The sequence below is a fragment of the Cajanus cajan genome, chromosome 5 (genome assembly GCF_000230855.2).
Source record: "Cajanus cajan strain Asha chromosome 5, NIPB_CcT2T_4, whole genome shotgun sequence".
Taxonomy (NCBI): Eukaryota; Viridiplantae; Streptophyta; class Magnoliopsida; order Fabales; family Fabaceae; genus Cajanus; species Cajanus cajan.
Window position 1 is genome coordinate 64,109,459 of NC_138521.1, and position 21,623 is coordinate 64,131,081.

The following is a 21,623-nucleotide window of genomic DNA, read 5'->3' on the forward strand; positions in this document are numbered from 1 at the left end:
CACTCACACACCCCCACCTTCTATGCATAACTCATCTTTCAAACTAACTTTCTTCTAACAGATAAAATTATTGCATATTCATTTTATTCTTTTCTAATATCAACTCAAGTGGTACACATGGATAATATCATCTTGGTGAAGGGATATAAGATTCTGTGGTACATAAGAATTTAAAAGTTGTAAAGGTGAGAATACTTTTTTTTTATTTTTAATATTTTGTTTTTAAGTAAATATTACATGTAAATGTTATTAGTTAATTTAGATACAAATTTAGAAACACTTTTAAGAAGTGAAAATACTTTTTATTTTTAATAAATAAATTTTAAAAAATATTTCTAATTTGTATTCAAATAAATTCTAGAACAATATCAAACATATATATTTAATATAATTATATATTCAAATTTTGCACGTAATACTATAATATGATATAATATAATTGAATGTCTTGAAAAATAGTCTTTAACTATGTGATAGGGATCTTTGGACTAAAATATTGCATAGATGATACTAATTAATCAATGTCAAAATATATATATATATATATATATATATATATATATATATATATATATTATTTTCAGTATATACTACATGTAAATGTAAGTAGTAAATGATTTGTTCAAACTTAAGACTATTATGAATATATCTCTTTAAATATTTAACACATTTATATATTCAAAATTTAAACTTAATATTCTAATAACTTATATATTCAAATCTAAACTTAATACTCTAATATGATATAGTATAGTTGAATAATATCTTGAAAAAAAAAAATCCTTGACTATGTGTTGGGGATATTTGGACTAGAAAAAGAAGCAATGTGAACAGCATTGGTTAATTATGTCCCGCCAGATGGACAAATCTTTATCCGGACAATAGATATTGGTGACCTTCTTAGTGCTATGTGCCCGTTTAATATCACTGTAGAGGAGAAGTGTTGGGTTTAATTTGGGTGTCATGTGTTGTGTACTACTTTGTCCTGTTTGCCGCTCCTGTCTCCTCCAGAACAGGAACCTTGCAAAGTCGTGGGAAAAAACGCACCTAATTTGCACCAAAGGATCTATAGCAGTTATAACATTCAACTTCAATTCACGATCATCCATCTTTCATGTATTCCCTTTCAACTTGTGAAACCACAATAAGTGTTAGTTGGCAGTCATCAAATCAAACCCAGATGCAGCTGATCCTGTAGTGATGCACAGGAAGTCAAAAAGTTTTCCTTTTTTATTAAAAAAATAATTAAGTGAAAAATAGAAGAAATTAAAGAAAGAAGTGCATAAAGTTATATTTCTTTCAACTAAAAAAAAGTTTGGTTGTTGGTGGTTGGAGAAAAGGAAATGAGGGATAGAGACAGAAAGTAAGAAATGAAGAAATTAAAGAACCCTAATCTTGGTTGAGCTGCATATATATATAGATAGATTACTAGGTGGAGGACAGCACTTTGCCAAAAATGGGAGGTTATGAGGTTTCAGATTTCAGACATTTGACTCATTCATCAGAATTCAGGAAAGAGAGAGCATGTCTTTGCAGTAGACGATGAGAACACACAATAAACTAATGCAATATTGAAACACACTGAGAGGCTGACAGAAGAGAGTGAGCACATGCTGGTGATGATTGTATGAGGGCATACAATTGCGGGTGCGTGCTCACTTCTCTATCTGTCAGCTTCTCCTTTTCTCTTTCGGTGTGTTTCCTCTCATAACTTACTTCATAATGTTTTTCTTTTGTCTGACTCATTCTTCACCACTTAGCTATCTATGAACTTCTCTTTTAAATCTTGTTCTTCGTTTTAAAATTTCACTTACTTAACTTTGCTTTATGGTACAAACTTGTCTCATTTTCACTCTCAGTCTCGTTTCTCCAAGTCAATGGATGAAATATAATTAAGAACTTGTATTACAATTTGTGTGTGTTAATCGTGCTTGTTTGACAAATAATGGAAACAATAAATATACAACAATATAGTAGGTTGATGTTGGTTCAATTTTCGAGTTCTGATTTTGGTGGTAAGCGAAGTGTGCACAAACTTATCTATTTATATATTATTATAATTCCCCCATTATCTTTTTGCTGTTTCGAGTGCCATAATCTGATCCATATCTACTCGTGTTTTATCCTATTTCTTTTCCGTTTATTAATTCTTATACTCAAAGCGTGACTTTTTATGGTACTTTCCTTGATGGTGATGAACACGAAATCCAAATGGAGGTCTTCGAGGTACGCGTTGCTACGGTCTTTGTTACTATTCATATTTTAACGGAAAACTCTTTTCGGAAGAAGTTCCACCACAAAACCCTTGTTTTTCTCCTTTTTGCCTTATCTTCTTCTCTCCTTGTCGAGTGTCGACCGTGGAGATGTTTCATCTCCCTCAATTTTGGTCCACAATTTGTGCTCGATGCACTAAGGTTCAGAGAAGCCAGCATCTCAAAGGGCAAATTGTGGGTTTTATTTTTATTTTTTAAGTGTTGAATTTGAAGGGTCAGAATGAGGTGCTGGATCTGTCTCCTTGAATGCCGTTTTGTTTGTAGCCTCAATTTGAGGTAAAGGAAAGCATTGGGAGCGTGCATTAGGAAGCTATATCTGGTAAGCTTTGTTCTTTCCCTTCGTGGTTAGGTATATACTCCTTTGTTTGCTACCGCGATTAAAGGGAATTCAAACAACAAGGTTACATATTTTTCGAATCGGAGTTAGTATTTCTTTTAGTACTTTATTTCCTTTAAATTTTAATTAGTTTAGAGAAACATTTCTTTTTCAGTGCTTCCATCAGCACAGAAGTTGGTCGATGTTACCATGAACTGCACACTGAAGAACATGAAGCCCAATAATCACCCAGGTAATTCACCATTTTGTATATGGTATGAGTTTTAGTTTAATTGATTTGGATATTATCCTCTTTATTGAATGAATAGAAGAAAGGAAGGAGAAACAAAAGTGATTGAGTGACATGAGCATGGTTTTGAGAAGCCCCCTCATGGGTGCTGCAATATATATCCTAGAAAGTGTAGCATCTAGTGCTACATATATCTAAGGCATACGCACAACGAATGTAGAAAAATCACCATTCTTTAGATATTTTTGCTGCAATTAAATGGTAGCTTTGAAAAATGTAAACATGAGGGAAACTAATAGCTTCTTTGGAAACTCATTGTGAAAGAGTGAATCACATTTAAGATATAGAGGTTATAACTATTAGCTTCTGAAAATTACATCTAAAACTTGAAAAATCATTTCTGAAACATAAAACCAAACACACTATAAGATGATATCTTCAAACCGTGCAGACTTGAAATTGAATTAATTATATTTTGGTTTCATTTTTTGCCTGAAATGCTTGATAAGTAGTTGCTTTGAACAGTCTTGCGTCATATGATTTCTAGTTTAAAATGAATATGATGATTTGTTAACTATTCGTGATCATGCATAAACTTGAAAAATCAGTAACCAAGAAATGCGGCAGTCTAGCTAGGCATAATAAAATTCATGCTTGCTATGAATTTAATGGGTGAATTATATGTTCCAAGTTTCTATTTCAGATTTTGTATATTTGTTGTGTTTTATTAGCCCACTAAGGACTAGGCAATGGCAACACGAGGGAATTCTGTTCTCTCATTGAACCAGCAATCAAAACTATTTTAATGGAAGTGTAAATGTTATTGCTTTATGATTATCTAAGGTGGGGGAAAAGATAATCCTACAAAAAAGGATTAAATTATGTATTAATTATCAAAGTTCATTTTGAAACTCTTGTAAATAATCTCTTTTGTTTAGATTAATTGCCTAGAGAAAAATGGAACACTATTGTTAGCAATTAGAAGATAAAAGATGGTGGTGTTGAGGTACCTCTATTGATGGTGAAATCATTGAGCTAGCAAGTTGTGAGGCCTGCATATATGCACTGCCTTAATTTGAGTGTGAAAGAAAAAAAAAATGCCATAGATTGTTATGGAGATTTGGGTAGTAAAAACGATGTCACTTAAAAGCTTATGCTAATGATAGTGACTAGTGAGCAGTGGCTTTAGTGATCTAGCATTGTCATACTGTGCAAACTGCTATTGTTTGTCTAACATTTTATTCTATATACCAATTTGTTTCCAATATATAATTAACGTTTAATATGTACATTTCTGAAGTATCTTTTTGATCCATTTTTGTCTCGGGATTAACTCTTCAGCCCCTTTTTCTATAGTAATTTTTTTGTGATACGCTTGTTCAGTGTCTGGAAATCAGTAAATTCCATATCATTTAGCTTGTTCAAATATTATTCTTTAGTCAATTATAATTATTTTTTAGAGCCTGGCTGATATATTTTAACACATTGAAATATTTGCAACTTTTTTTTTTATAAAAAAAATATCATTATTTCTGAGTATATAAAGCTTGAATTATTGTATGACAAAACAAAAGGTACATGTATAGAGAAAAATCATGCATTTATAGTAAAACTACAGGTCTTCAACCTTTTGTCTCTTGGATATAATTTCTTTTAAGAGAAGTTGATTTTTCTTTCTTTCACACACATGCGTGAGTACACACAAACACTATTTTGTATTGTCTAGAGAAAGTAAATATACATTTTATTTTGCTCTTACTATCATATAGGTCTAATTGATGAGTGGAATGGAATGGAGTGAAAAAAAGAAGCTACTACATTATTTGTATGTACTTTTATGATAAAATGAGAAAAAAGTACTTTCATCTTGTATGACCCAAATTGGAGGGAAAGAAAAAGATTGAGTATTGGATGGAATGGATGATATGCATTTAATTATGTTTTATTCCATTTCATCCTATTCGAACAATTGAATTTATAGTATCATTCGATTCCATTTTATTCCTTACCATCAATCCAAACAACATAGTTTTTTAATTGGAATTAAATTATTATTCTTTTGAAGGGACAAGTTTCTATAATGAATTCAAAATCTATTATGTCTAATCTTTCTTCATTGATATTATATTACTCTTTTCTTAATTTCTTTAGATATTCTTCATTTCCATATAAATTATGAAAAGGGGCCATTTATTTAAATCTTCTCCTATATGATGATGCAATAAATAAAGAAGAATTTCTGACTTTTATTAACTAGTTATTTAGAATAATGAAAAATCTCAAATGATAAATTACAATAAGAAAACTAACAATAATATAAATATGGAAGTTTTACATCAATAAATGTCGCTCTATTTTCCTTACATGGCTGAGGTCATGACCACCATTTTTGGTGGTAAGCATGCTGTTTGCAAAATTGCAGAGTTTTGCTTGTATGCATCACAATACCTCTCATAAAATGAGGAGACCATTTACATCATCATTATAAACATAAAGTGTTTCTACATATGCAAATTGAGGAGATTCTATTTTACAATTTTGACATTAGTTTATGATGTATTGAGTTGAGATTTAATTATTTCTAAATCACATCATATTTTAGTTGGATTATAGATTTGTATTTTGTATTTTAGTTGAATTTGGTTCCTTTCATCATATATATAAGACATATTAGCAAAAGTTTACTCTTGTAGTTGTGATATGTCTGCGTGCATTACAACATCCCATTGGACTTGACTTCTTACTCACTATATGTTCAAACTTTCACTATAGAAGATAAGAAACGCCAGGTTAGAATTAATATATAATAAAATGCTATCTGATTTCTATCTGTAGTACTAAATAAGGAAAAAGAGGAAAATAAGAACACTAAACAAGTAGATCTAAATAAATAATTATAGTGAGCACTTTATTTTGACCAGGATGTTTGAAAAAAAATTGAAGAAAAAAAAAACTAATGCATTTTTTTTGCTATTTTAATTAGGAGTGTTCAGAACCAAATTAAAACTAAAAAATTCTAATGTCATTTCCCTTAATTTTGGTTTTGGTTACCATGATGTTTGCAAAATAACAGTAGATCGATATGCCAGTAACTGTATGCAATGTAACATGACATTAGGAATTAGGATACATTATGATCTGGGGAGATCTCTTACTTCCAAGATAAAAGAGATATATTTACCAAAGAGTAGTTCTATGCTTTTATAAGAAATTAGTCATAATTTGGATAGATTCAAGTAGTTGTTTGATGAAACAAAGTGGTAGGGAGTACTTAATACTTTTCCACAGTCCATACAATGGTCATTAAACATGAACTGGCTTTTACAAATTAATTCTAGCCAAGTAGCATTTGCCATAACTATCAAAATTTGATATAGGTTTTTAGGGAGAAAACAAAGGTCCTCTTGCACAGAATTTGAATTTTGGATTGGAAATGCCTTACCTTCTAGCATTGCATTTTGGGTTTGTTTAGGTAAACTTCTTTAGAGACACTTTTAAGAGAGAAAAATAGAAAGAAAAAATGAAATAAGTTTTTTCATAAGTTAAAATTAGTTTATAAATAAACTAATTTGTAGAATTTTTCTTCTATTAACTTCTCTAAAATCTTATTTTTAACGCTTAAATTAGTTATAACTTATAGAAAATCTCATTTTGATTTTCAATCATATTTTTCTTTCTTAGAAATACTTCTGAAGAAGCTTGTCCAAACATATAAAAATTCGTGCTTCAATTGAGTTATAACTCAATCATGTTGGCTTGAGTCTGATTGGTCTAGCTCTGCTAGGATCTTTATATTTCACTTAAATCCTCAAAACCATTTTCGTAGTGAAAATTTAATCAAGTTTCATGGTTGTATACTTTTGGGTCAAATACTACTTTCTTAGGCTTAGTTGGATGAATATACATTCCATTTTAGGCCTGGTGAGTGGTGACTAGTGTTACTTATGAGCTAAATTTTATAGAAAAGGAAGGAATAATGTCAAATGGTCTAGCCATATCTAGAAGCTTAAGCTATTATGTTAAAACTTATAGGCATATAAAAAATATATTTCTAATTTACCCTGTCAAATCCTTATGGGCTTGGGACTTGAGCTTTAGTCAAGAATTCAGGATTATGCTGACCACTACCATATCTTGTTTTTGAAATTTAAATTGGCTGAGAGAAGGAATATTCTTTTGATCTATTCTATAGTCAAGAAATATTTTAATTGGATTTGACTAGGAATGAAGCAACAATATAAAATTTTATTTAGTTATATGCCACAAATTTTGAGTAATTATTATTCCATTGAGAAGTTATATTATTTTTGTGATCCTGAATCTAATAATAATATATATTTTTGTGTTGACATTAAATAACATAAGCAATTTTATCAGCTATATATGTTTTACAGATTCATTTTTGTTTTAATTTAATTGAAAAAAAAAAATCGAACTTGAACTTCTTTTTGATGAGTAAATGTCACTAACATTATATCTTAATATATACCTTATTTCAAGATTTAATTGCTTATTTCATTCATTTTTTTCGTTTATTGCATCATGTGTCTTCAAAATGAGTTTTGAAATCTTGTTGGAAGTTGAATACAAGCTTTGCAGTTTTGTTGTTTTGAATAGTACTGTTAATGTTTCGAAGTCTTGTTGTTTGCTGATATATTGTTGTCAAGTTAATTTCTGGAAACTGTAGTGTGCTGTTAGATAAGTAATAGAATTTAAATTTGTTGGAGTACATTTAATCTTGTAGCATGCACTTCTGTCAATGAAAAAGAACACAGTACTGTACACAATAAAAATGAATAAAATTAACATAGTGTTTTGCTGCAGAATCTTAATGAATGATTACATGTTGAGCATGATACCAAGTGGTGGAAAATGTGAACACAGAAGATGCATACTCAAATTCTTCTGTATTCCAACTGACATCATGGCAGTCAGTCCTTTATAAAGTTTGCAACTCTTGTACATAAAAAAAATGTGAGGACTGAGTTGCACAAATGTCGTAATAATAGTTTGCAGTTTTGGCTAGGATCCTTTGAGTCCTTACACAATGCTATTATGCCTTATAATATCACAGCTATCAAGTTGGGTGACCAGCAATATTTTCAAAGTCAATGTAGCAAGAGGCTGTGCTCAAGATGAAATGATTGTTGATACTTTGTAGCAACTCAAGTTTGTGAGGTGTTTGATGAGTAATGACTGCTTGCTTAATGAGTTATTAAAAGTAATGATCTTAACTTGCATATGATGCATTGGATAAAGGGGATCTCGGCTAGAGATGTTGATGAAAGATTGAAGAATGAACTTGTTATGCCTAGAAGACATGTCACTAAATGCTTTAGTGATTGTTTCTAAAAGAGTAAAACTCACTTTGATTCCTGAATTTGAAAGATATTATTGAATTAGTTCCTGAAACCTAGAATATTTCAAATAATTCTCTAAAATGTCAAATAGGTTTTAAATTTAACTATTTACTGTCCCTTTAATTTTTGAATATATATCAATATTACTATTTTAGTCACACATTTTTTTTGAATGCTGGACTAATTATAAGTGATTGTTAATTTGCACTTTCAGGAACTTATTTTGTAATTTTAGGGATTAATATGACAAGATCTTCCAAATTTAAGGACCAAAGGTGTTTTCCAATTCTAAAATTGTAGAAGAATATCCAGAAGCTGGTGTGGTTGGAGACATACACATAATTTTGATAACAGCGAGACAGGATGATGAAGTCATGGAACTGCTATCAGAGTTACATAGTTTTGTATACATGGGGTTGAAAGTGTTTGTGAAAGGAAAAAAAAAACAGGCTGGTCAAGCTAGTGATGTTATATTTGACATTGTGAGACTAAGGGGTAAAAATAAGTGTGGAAAACAATATTTCACATGATTGATCTTTATTGGGAGTGGAGGTGGTAGTAACTCAGTTGAAAAGGTGCAACTAGCTAGAGTTGAAAACTGAACCAAGCCTAGATACTGCTAGATGTTTTTATTCTTCAAAATGTTCCCTTAATAGTCTTTTTCTTCTAACATAACATAATATGAAGATTCTGTCATTAAGATCGATTAATCTGTTAATTAGTTTTATTTATTTTTGTTCGCAAGGTGATAATCATGCTGCAGTATATTTTTATTATAGTAACCTATTTTGTTATACATCCTGCTTATCTCAATTAATTTCCTATTATGAAAATTTCGGTTAGTTCTTTATGATACCATCCTGAACCATGCCTAATTTGTTTTCAAAATAGGTGCTATTTTCATGATTAGTAGAGATAAATAGGTGGTATTGTGTTTGAATAAACATCCAATTTGTTTTATGAAAAATGGTAGAGGTGACCAATAGGTCCGGAAAGATTTTGTGGCATTTGGGTTTCTAAATTTTATTTTCATTATGCTAGTTACTCCTCTTATTATACTCAGATACTAATTTTGTTAATTTTTAGAATAATCAGTAGTATCAGGTTAACACATTTTCTCTCTTAGTTAGATTGTTTTCTTTTCTAATTACTTAATATGGGTCATAATGCAAGGATTTTAGTACTTTTTAATTAGTAATAAACATTGTCAGTTTAAATATTCTGATTATGGGTACTTCAATTAAAATGGAAGAATCTTACTATATTTTCTATAGTTGAATTTTTTTGTCTTAGTTATCTTAAATTTATTTGTCTATTTTGGTTACAGGTTTAGAATTGTAAATATTAAATTAATAAATTTAGGGTTTAATAAAATAAGTGATCATTATGAAAGATCTTAAGTAAGGATGCGTTAATCGAGTATGAGTGTTTTGTTATATGTTTAATAAATCGCAAAACTCTTATGGTAGAAGTGAGGAAGAGTTTAATTGTAGTGATCTTCTATGTTATTGTGGAAACAAGGTTACATTAAGGGTTTTATGAATAATGAAAAATCCAGGAATATACATTTACTTTTCCTTTGTCAAGGGTGTGATAGTTATGTTATTGATGTTTTTATTTTTTTAGATTTTTTTTCTTCTTAATGGACTGACATTTGGATTGTCTTTAGTGGTGTAAGATCATTCAAACAACTTGAATTTCTTTATTCTGACAAATGGAAACAATGAACAACCAACTAGAAAGAATACGTGTTAATGTGACAATTAATTTTTAACTAGTTATGAGACTAATAAAGTTAGTAATTGAGTATAACAAAAAAATTAATTTATATAACAAAATTAAAATTTAGAAATTCTAGACGTCATAAAAATATTTCAAGGACGTATCAATTACCTCTACCATCCGTAAAAGATCAAATTGAGTGTTTACCCTATTTTGTTTTAATAACAACTAATTAATTAAGGAACCTTCTGATGACTCCCAACTCTACTAGTGTTATATCTACTTTGTGACCACATTATACTTCACTAGTTAGGAATGCCTATTATTATTATTATTATTATTATTATTATTATTATTATTATTATTATTATTATTATCATTTCATTTATAACAAAATGAACAAAGGAACAATGTTTTGCTTGGATTTATCTTCGTATGTATAGGAACAAAGGAAAATGTGACTTATTTGTCTTACTTAACCAAATTGACAAATAATAGGTAATATTTCACCACTGTTAAACACTCATCAAATCTTGTCAAATCATGTCATGAGCTAATTTAGTGTGATAATTATCAACCAAGCACAAGGAAACGATGATTAATTTAACCAATAACATTATATACGTGATAAATATGTTGCTTGTTAAAATTTTATCAATCAATCATGTCTCTAATATGTTTTTGGGCAATAATAATAATTAATCATTATATCTTGCTTGTATTGTGTCTTACAAGATATAACCTTATATGTATTGCCAAAACTCACAACATATAACTAAATAGAAATTTTCTGTCAAGGATGTTTTTAATTATATATAAAAAGGAAGAAGAAGACAGGTGGAGAAAAGATCAAAGGGTTTTGTGAATATGTTAGGCCTTGAAATATTAGTAGGTGTCTTAGCCTATGGACTTTGCATTCATTTTTTTTTGTTGATAAAAGGGGGGCAAAGCCTAAAACTAGAATCCACGAGAAAAAGGTATAGACATAAAGTTTGCCATCAAAGGCATACAAATGAAGGGGTATCATAAACTCTACTATTGAAACTTAAATTAATACTATACTTAGTAAAAACATCAACCACTTGATTGGCTTCACGAAGGATATGCTTCCACTAAATATCGTTATGCAACTATTGCATTTGCCTAATTTGATGGACAATATTAGCAAGATCATGCCTACTAGGACAACCATGGTCTAAAAGATTAATTGCATATAAGATGAATTTGATTCAACAAGCAGGTTCTGAAAACCTCCTTCCATCCCAAGCTATAGACCAATCCAAATAGCTTGGATCTCTACACCAATAACTATAGAACAAGAGCACTTAGAAGGACAAGCATAGATAAATTGTCCCTTATGATCCTGAATAACTCCACTGCAAACAACTTCACCATTCACACCAAAGAAGGCTCCATCCATATTAATTTTAAACCAACCTAATAGGGGAGGCTCCCATTTAATAAGATTTCCTTGATTTGGTCTAACTCTAGTAAATTGGGCCTTAACATTAGAGGTTAGACAAATATTGTTAACCAAATTGGTAGCTTTGGCATATACCCCCTATTACTAAGGTGGTATCAGTTGAAAACAAGATTGTTCCTTCTTTGCCAAAAGGCTTCTAGCATGTAACCAAAGGAGAAACTTTGCATAAAACATTTTCGATTGGAGCACCTAATATTTTGAGTGAGCTAAGTTTAATAGTTCCAAGTAAAGAATCTAGAAGGGGGGTTTGTTGGAAAGTTTGTTACCAAATTGATTTAGCCCTTGAACAATCACGAAAAACATGTAGAATATCCTCTGGATGTGTTTGGCAGATTGGATAGAGATTAATTTGAGTGAACCCGTTAGAGAATTTCTCAACATTTTTCATGAGAGTACCATGAAAACATTTTCAAAAGAAGATTTTAATTCTTTCAGGGGCTACCCCTTTTCCAAATCATGGAGAAAAGATTGTTATCTATGGTTGGCAGAGGGGGGCATAAAGTATTATATGCATATTGGATAGAGAATTCTCCTAAAGCAGAATCCTTCAAGGTTAGGATATCAGGACCTTTGGAAGGATTAAGGGGTTGAAGTTGTAGTATACAATCTCGTTTAGGAAGATCAATAACCAAGGCTAATTTATGTCTATCCCACTATCCATTATGATCAATGAAGCTCATTAATAACTCCCCCCTATCATGCTCTGAGATTTGCAAAGAAGTATGATAACTCCGCCCTATCATGTTTTGAGATTTGCAAAGAAGTATGATCCACGAGAGGCCCATGGTTAGGCACCCAATTATCCTCCCAAAATTTAACCAAGGAGCTATATCTAATTCTCTAAATGGTGCGATCCTAAAAATCCTTCCATGAATTGCAAATAGCCTTGTATATGTTAGAAGTTGTCTATTTCTCTTAATTTGGACATACCTGTGTTTTCACATTTGTACTTGGCCTAAAAAACTTGAACCCAAAGTTTTGAAGCATCGATACAAACCTCCCAAGCATTCTTTATGACAAAAGTCACATTGGTTTTCCTAACAAGGCGAAGACCTAGACCCCCTAAATTCTTCGGACAACATATTTTATTTCAACCAATAGAATGGATGTGATGGTTATTCTATATATCACCCCAAATAAATGCTCTACATTTTTTATCTAGCTCATTACACAACAGCAGGGAACATCGAAATCTGCATAGAATAAGAAGGAAGAGCTTGAATGACAACTTTAGTGGGAGTTAAGTAACTAGTAAAAGACAAAGACTTGGTTTTCCATTGACTTAATCTTTGGTTGGTCTTGTCAAGGATCCCTTAATATGTTTGTCTAGTAACTTTCTAGTAAGGGATAGGAACCCCAAGATACTTCCCTAGATTATCAGTTCTATTGAAGCCCATTTTATTACTTATCTCATTTCTCTTATGCTAGGGAACATTTTTAGATAAAAAAAAATCCTATATTTCTCTTTACTCGCTTTTTCTCCTGAGCTCTAATAAGAAGTATCTAGGCAAGACATAATGAGATCAACTTGATCAACCTAGCCCTTGTAAACAAGATTAAATCATATGCAAACATCATACCCCAAACAATTAATTAATTTCAAAATTTTATGGCTGGGAACATGAGTTTCAAACAAACACAAGAAAAACTTGGTATTCTCTACATATGTCTCTCAAGAAGAGCGCAAAACCCCTTGTTTTCACTCCTCGAAAATTCCATGTCATGAGTTTCATATTAACAAGGGGTTATTGGATGAATGGACTAGACTCAGTCTCCATATTTTTCTTTCTGGAAGAAGAGGTCATCTCAGTAAGCAACTTTATCTTGTCATCCCCTTTATCTTTCATCTTGTTTTAACCAATAGTAAGCAAATCCAATTGGTGGTACCATATGCTATACTAATTTTTTACCAAATGTCGCATGTATTAAAAAAATTTGGGCTTCCATATTTTTAACGTCTAAGAAATCCTCTAATGCTTCAGAAGTAGGAAGAATAACCGCATTACTCATTTGGGGTCTTTTACGATTATCTCCAGAATTCTTAGCAACAGGTTTAGGATTCCCCTTATTGTGCCTTGCATTCATTAGGGTGTTTTTTCCTTTCCCTTGCAGTTGTTAGTTTTTCCCTACTTGTATGATTCAGAAACCCTAAAGACTTGGTTCATGTTTTCATAGCCCTCGAGATTATGGCTAGACCGGGAGATTGGGCCTTCTAGGACGGGGAAGAATTTGATAGGTCATTTTCAAGACCATAAACCATGACCCATGACCTACCTCGTCATCCTTATGTGACATGTTCTTTAACCTTTTGGAAGATATTCTCCTAACATTCTTCTTGATTGGACGTTTCATTATCATCCACATACCAAAAACCTAGGACTATTTATTGGGATCCACCCCCTAATTATTGGGATTGACAATCCCATGATTATTAGGTCCGGGATTATCCAGAAATGGGATAATAACATGGGATTCATCCAAGTTGAATAAGGATGACAAGTAAATTTATATTCATGTATAATACTTGAACTCACCTCGACTTTGACACCGAATGTCCAATTTGACTAGGTACGGGTATGAGTACAAGTAATACTCAATTTATTAAATTGGATACAAGGATAAGGATGGGTATATGTTTACTCATTTCATACTCGTACTCGCTTTAAATTCCTAAAAAAAATTAAATTAACTAATGTAATTTTATAATTGATTTTAAATGAAACTTAAATAATATAATTTTATAATTGATACTCTATATTAATTTTTTTTGTTATATATATATTTTAAAATATTTAATTAATTTTTGGGTAAGTATAAGATGAATATGAGTATATCTAATATCTAATAAAGATAGGAATGAGGATACAAATTCCATACCTATTAGGCACAGGAACAGAGATGAGTATAAGATACTCAGACAAGTATAATGAAATCTATACCCGCCCCGCCTTTCGTCATCCCTAAAACTCACATCAACCCTTTTACCTAGCAGCATCTCGACAGCCACACCGTTGGCTTCACCATTGTTGGAGCTATTAGCCTATGCCTCCTCCCTGATTTTTGAACATTGAGACATTTTGTGGCCATAGTTGCCACAGGAAAAGTTTATCAAATGTAATCCTTCATATTCTAAAAGAAACTTTTCACCTCTAGCTTCAATCGCCGACAATAATTTTTCTTTTAAGTCCACCTTGATGCATATCGTACCATACCTTCCTCGAGAATGAATGGAAGTGAAACGATCCACTTTTAATATCATCCCAATAACAGTTCTTGCCCTCCAAAGTAATCTCTCGTTGTCTGACTCTATTGGCAATCGGGGTATGTGAACCCGTACTGCCACTCATTGCACTTCCTTAACATTACTAAGAAAGTTGGGTCTCCATCTTTGCACAATAAGATAATGTCCTGCTATCATCTAGGGCCTCTCATAGAAGACATGCTCATAGTCATCCTCTTCAAACTTAACTAAACTAGTCATCATCAGACATGTCAATAATTTGGCTCGCCTTCGCTGAGTCTCTTTGCAATTTGTTTTCAATGGCTTTAAACCCCACCTTTCTCGCCAACAGTTGAACTATCGGTTGTGCTTTCCAAGGAGCACACCATTGCTGATATTCCACATCTAGGACAAGCATCGAAAGGCAGGGGCAAAACACCTTTTTTTCCTTTGCGGATCTTTTCAAAACGATTTTTTGAAAGTTCATCATCTTCATTTTCTTTGGAGGAAAGCCAATAAGGAGGAATGCAAAGATTGGACATTTTCAAAAAAGAAGTCACTTGCTTTGGTTCCTCACTCATCTCGACCTCATGATGGATCACCATGCCTTTAGCCGTACATGTTTGACTTTTTTGGTGCTCCTCCCAAGGAGGTCCGTCTCTACATTCGTTGACAATAATACTATATTTGGTGTTTCAGTTTAATGTGAATAAAAGGATCTCTAATTGTGTTGAAGTTACTTAAAATCATTTTTCATGAGTCCTATAGTATTAGATCAAATTTAAGATTTGTAACACTTATTTTTCCTTCTAATAGTACAATTATTAAGAATTTAAAATAGTCCCTACAATTATATATCTCATAACTCTTAAAAACTATTGAGAAAAATGGTTTAAATTCAGGAATTGCCACGTCCGTATTTTAATATGTGTAATATATAGGTTAAATGTTTATTTCATAAAACTAAAATTTAAAATAAATTATGTATATGAATAAAATAATATATTTGAATATATAAATTATATTTAAAATTTGAATAAGTAAATATTTTTAAATATATAAATTATATTTTAGGTTTATGATAAATAATTTATATTATAGTACAAAATTATTTTATTTATTGATAATTTATTTTAAAATATTAAAATTTAATTTATGCATAATTATAATAAATAAAACCTGAATTAGATATGAAATTAAAATTTTCTAAAAATCTTATTGTTGAAAAAAATTCCAAAAAAAACCTCTAGCATAAGATAATCATTTGTGTTTTCTTGTTTTATATATAAGAGTTTATTAATCTAATAATAAATAGTGAGGTTGTTTTTTTTTTTAAAAAAAAAAACATTTCTAAAACAAGTGCTTTTAATTTTTTTTTATTTTAAGAAGCTGATAAGAGTTATTATTAAAAAAAAAATAGTTAAGAAAAAAAGTTAAAAGAAATATGTTTATTTTATTAAAAAAAACAACTTTAGACGAAAAAATTAAACAAATGGACTCTAAATTGGATAAGAACCGTATAAGTAATTTTAATCAGAGATCTCCAAACTCTATCATAAGCTTAAATATGTTTTTAGTCCCTCAAATTTAGGATAAATTTATTTTTGGTCCTTCAAATTTAAAATTAATATTTTTAGTTGTAATTTTAAAAAAATTTATTTTAGTTTTTATATTTAAATTTTGTTAAAAAATTTATAAAATATTATTGCATAAAATCTACCTATTGGTATCTATGTTAGTGAAAATGTCACATCAAATCCAATTAATATTGCATAATCATCTTAATTTGTTACTTTCAGATATTTATTGGTGATCCGAGGGACTAAAATAAGATTTTTGAAAATTGCAAGGAGTAAAACAACAGTTTTAAATTTGAGGAATTAAAAACAAATTTATCTTATATTTGAGGGACTAAAAACATATTTAAACATATTTTTATTGTTTAAGAAAAACTGCCCTTAAGTATTTTTACAAGACATCAAAGTAATTTATTGCATTTTTTTTTATATTAGGAGAATATAATTTTAAGGGTAATCGAAGAAAATATATATAAATTAGATTGAAAAATTTAATATTAATTAATTAACTATTTTTCTTAAAATTCTTATAAACTAGTTTAAAAGCTTCTCTACAAAACCAAATCCAGTAGTCAATATTTTCACCACGCTTATTATGACCAACCACCTTTATTTGACATTATAGTTCGATATATTTGCTTAATAGAAAGGAATTATTTGCCACAAGCATTCAGACCGGAATATCCACCACAAGTATACACATGCACATGTGTTGGACACGAATGATGGAAACTGGGACTCGATCACACTTAAACCTTAATCACTATTTTCTGATGTAAATTGTGATGGTTGTGTTTATCTTTCCCCAATTACACTTAAAAAATTGGTCACTGTTTTCTGATATAATTTAGAGGCCTCAAAGTCATTAATTTTTTTGGATTCATTACGATCATTGACAGTCTACATAGTGATCAAATGTGCGTGTACATCTCCTTCATTTGAAAAAAATTATTTATAAATATACATTTTTTTAAAATATTTTTTTCCTTAATTTACACATTACAAATAAATATTTCAAATTTTTTATATTATGCTCTTCCTTTTATAAATTTAAACTCACTACATTTAATGCCTCAAATAACACAAAGTTCATCACCAATTACAATTAAAGTTTTTCGTTGTCAAAACCATTGAAAATTGAGAAAAATAAGTCTACAATATCGAATACTTGAATTGAATGTAATAAATACTTAGTGAAAAAATATTCATTGATTTCATATAAACAAATTTTAACTAATTTTACTGTATTTAATGTTATCATTTTTAAAATAAATTTTTATTTGATTGAGATTATATTTTTAATGGACTTTTTATTCTTAATATCAAGTTCAAAGAAATGATATTTAGAAAAATAACTTGTTTTTTTAAATATAATTACTAAAATTAAATAATGTTAGATCCAACAAAAATTGGATTTACATTTTCTTGTAGTTCGTAAACTTTGCTGATTAAACCTGTGAAGTACGCGAACATTAACTCATGTGTTCATCTCTATGCTACTCAACATATTCTTCTTCATTTAATATGAGATTCTTATTTACATTTCCACGGCTACAAATATCAATGTTCCATAGTCTGTAGAGCCAAAAATTTCTTTGATATGGGTGGTCATTAGAAACAGAGAAAGTTACGGGTTGAATTCTGCAATCATTTAAACTGCTGCGTGAGTTGGAAAAACTATGTAGTTCATGGTGAAATGTCCATTTCAAATTAGGAAGAAAGAGAGAAGAGTTGAGAAAAAGAGTACTGTTTTTTCGTTTAGAAAACAATTGAAAGCAATTCATTTTGGTGTGGAGGTTCGATCATTTCATTGTGTATGGAAAAGGTTACTGAAACAAAGTATTTTAACTACAATACTAATTTTGAAAAACAATAAATAGTCTTTTACTTATTTAAATAAAAGACTAAATATTTTTTTTTAATTTAAATGAAAAATAGTGAGTTATATTACTCTTTTGACCTCTCATTTTATTTAATTTGTTTAATTTGATCTCTTAAAATATTAAAAAATTTAATTTAACATCTTAATTTAAAAAAAAAACGAGTCAATATAATCTTTTCCGTTCAATTGAAACTAATGGTGCTAAAAAAAATTACTCGTGATGATACGTGTTATCCCTCAATTGAATGAGAACGATCACATTAAATATTTTTTTAAAAATTTAAAATCTAAATTAAACATTTTAATAATAAAGGAGTCAGATTAAACAAATGGAATAAATAAGATACCAAAATAGTAGTTTAACAAGATAGTATTTTATTTAAGATTTTATATTCAATAATTAAAAAAAAATTTGAAATAAATTTTTTATTTTCCAATTATTGAAAAGACAAAATGTAGACTTAATCTCGTAAGAGCTGTTCATGAGTGTTATTTTTCGATCAACATTAAAATTTTATGAGAAACTTTAACATTTAATAAAATTTGTTATTACTTATATTATCGACGTAAAGTTCTAATAATTTACTTACCTCCCTTGGTTATACTTTACTTATTTTTTGATTGAAACAGTGTGAAATAAAAAAAAATTAATAATTTTTTATTGCATTTAATATTTCATTTTAGTTTTATTAATATTGAAACCAGGCCTAATGCAATTTGAGTTTTTTTTAATGAAATTTCTTCCATTGAACTCAATTGCCCAACAATACCCTGATTTGTTTCACGTATTGACCAAGTGTTCAAGTCAGTGCTCGAACTAAACCAATCTCACGTGTTTGGATATGCGTCACATAACAGACGCGCACGTTTCATCTCACATTCACGTTAAATTCGCAAAAGGAAAAAACCGAAGCCATTCTTCAACAGTGACAAATATTAAACATCAAATCAACCAAACACGCACGAAAGCGTGAAGCGTGAACAGTAGAGCTCTCCTCTACTCCGTAAAAGCGTTCATATATCCCAACCAACGTCTCACAATCTATCAGCCTCGTGCTTGCAAATTTTTCTTGTCATGACAGGGCATTACTTATACAGTAATGAAGTTGATTATTGGCTCCTTAATTGAACAATGTACGTTCTTAAATTTCCACACTATAATCATTACAAAAATTTTTTATGTAAAAGTATCTCAATTTAAGCACGTAGGAATTGAAGCTTGAGACTTACAACTTGATTATGGGCTTAAAAAGCATGAAAAGGTTAAAAGTTAAAACTACATATATGTGTTTGTTATTGTTTGAGTAATTCTATCCAAAACATAAAAGTGAAATTCAGTTAAAAAATTTGGTTTTTTTTTAGTCGATCTCTGCATCATATAATAATAAAGTTATATGTTTTCATACTATTAAATCAAATTTATTTTATATTTTCATAAAATGATTTATCATAACATATATTATCCTTTTTAATTTGTTTGGATTGATACTCTTAATTAATAATAAATATAGCATTTGATAGTTTCTTGAGTTAAGTCTGTAAAGTTGGGATCGGATAGATTATTTTATTTGTATGTTTCATTAAGATTAACCGGTGATAAACTTGATACTGTTGATGATAAGTGTATCATCTAGTAATTTAGTGGAGTAAGTCGGCAAGTTTCAGGAAGAGAGGAAGTTGAATCGGTATTTTGATGATTTACGAAATGTGAACCAGCCTGAAAACAGAGTGTTGGTCGATTTCGTGTTGATAACCTAACCAAACTCAATGAGACATGGGTTTCTGTACATAAATGGAACAACAGCAGAAAAGCAGGATCCAACATTGTAGATGGAGAAAAAGAAAAAAAGAGTAAAAGTAACTGGGAAGAAGTAATGGAATTAGAGATGCAGAATTGAGAAAGAAAAAGATGGAATAAATTAAGCAGTGGCGGGTGTGGAAGTCCAGAAGATATCTTTAAGCGCAGGACGAAGCTGTTTGCTGCAGAAGTGGTTATACTCCAAGGTATCCCCGTGGTCCTTCTTAACCTGAACCACCACAAAGGACGGGGTAACGGCGTAAATATCGGCAGCAATGGTTAACTTGCCCTTCCTGCCACGCTCCTGCCCCTGAAGCCGTGGCGAACCTCATCTCCTCCCTCTTCCTCTCCTCAAACAAGGGCGACAAGTTAAAGCCCTCGGAAAGGGTGGTGACGAGCCTCCTAGCCTCGGGGGAAAACCAGGGCGGACAGCGGAAGTCTCCTCTGTAAATCTTCTTATACATGGCGACGAGATTATCGTCCTGAAAGGGTAAGAAGCCGGCGAGGAGGACGTAGAGGATGACGCCGCAGGACCATATATCAGCCTTTGCACCGTCGTAGCCCTTCTTGGCTATGACTTCGGGGGACACGTAGGCGGGGGTGCCGCAGGTGGTGTGCAGCAGCCCGTCCTGGCCCAGGTGCTCCGTGAAGGCGGTCAGTCCGAAGTCCGACACTTTGAGGTTTCCGTTGTCGTCCAGGAGGAGATTCTCGGGCTTCAGGTCGCGGTGGAAGACCCCGCGGCTGTGGCAGAAGTCGACGGCGGATATGAGCTGGTGGAAGTAGCGTCTGGCGGCGTCCTCCTTGAGGCGGCCTTTGGAGACCTCGTGGAGCGAGACTATGTTGGGGTGCTTCACCATCTTCATCACCGCTATCTCTCTTTTTATCTGCTCCATCATTCCCACCTTCATCACCTTCTCCTTCCCCACCACCTTCATGGCCACGTGCTGCCCCGTTTTCAGATTCCGCGCGTCATACACCTTGGCGAATGTTCCTTGCCCCAGCTCGTACTTCCCCTGCACCTGCACCAACGTCGCTTCTCCCTCTTTCTCACTCATCCTTAATCAACACTACTTACTACGCTAATTGCCAATTCATCAATTCCATCACCCGTCCTCCACGTGCTTCCGGTGGCAGTTTCTACCCCAGCTTCTGCAACCTGCCTCACTTGGACACACCCAATGAACTCTCATCTCTCTGCATTCCCCTCTCCTCTCACCTCTCACCTCTCACCTCTCACCTCACTCACACCCCAACCTTTGCTTCCTTTTCCTTTTATAGCGCGCCTTCTGTTTAAGTCTTAATCCAACGCTCATTATCATCCACACGTGTCATCAAGATCCATCATCATCCACTTCTCTTTTCCCAGTTACCGCCTCAACCAGTACCCATACCAACTGTTTGCAACACGCTAACCTTTCCTATTTCTTAATATTTTTCTTTAAATCAAAATTAATTATTCATTTAATAATTCTTATTTATGCATCTGAAATGAATTAATTGAATACCTTAATTACTTACTTGCGATCCAATTTTAAACCCAAACCTGAAACCCCATAACCTTTTATGCTACTATCTTAAATAAGGTATGAAAATAATTGCATGGGACAAAAATCCTTGTAGAGTGAGTGAGGAATGAGGATGAGTGGGGCCTGCCTGTGTGGCTATAACTCACTGCCAATTACAGAATTACGAGTTGAATGGTCACTTTTTAATTTCAGGGATTACGAATCTCGTGGCCTGTC

General features: G+C 31.4%; 1 long non-coding RNA gene and 1 pseudogene across 1 annotated transcript; one reads left to right on the forward strand and one right to left on the reverse strand.

Annotated features, from left to right (window-relative positions):
- The first annotated feature begins 947 nt into the window (after window positions 1-947).
- Window positions 948-8,930, forward strand: LOC109810260 (uncharacterized). Its single transcript, XR_002240732.3, has 3 exons — window positions 948-2,592; window positions 2,765-2,842; window positions 8,414-8,930. It is a non-coding gene; the product is annotated as an uncharacterized LOC109810260 (long non-coding RNA).
- A 10,830-nt stretch (window positions 8,931-19,760) lies between these two features.
- LOC109810183 (CBL-interacting serine/threonine-protein kinase 6 pseudogene) lies at window positions 19,761-21,142 on the reverse strand (annotated as a pseudogene).
- Window positions 21,143-21,623: the final 481 nt, after the last annotated feature.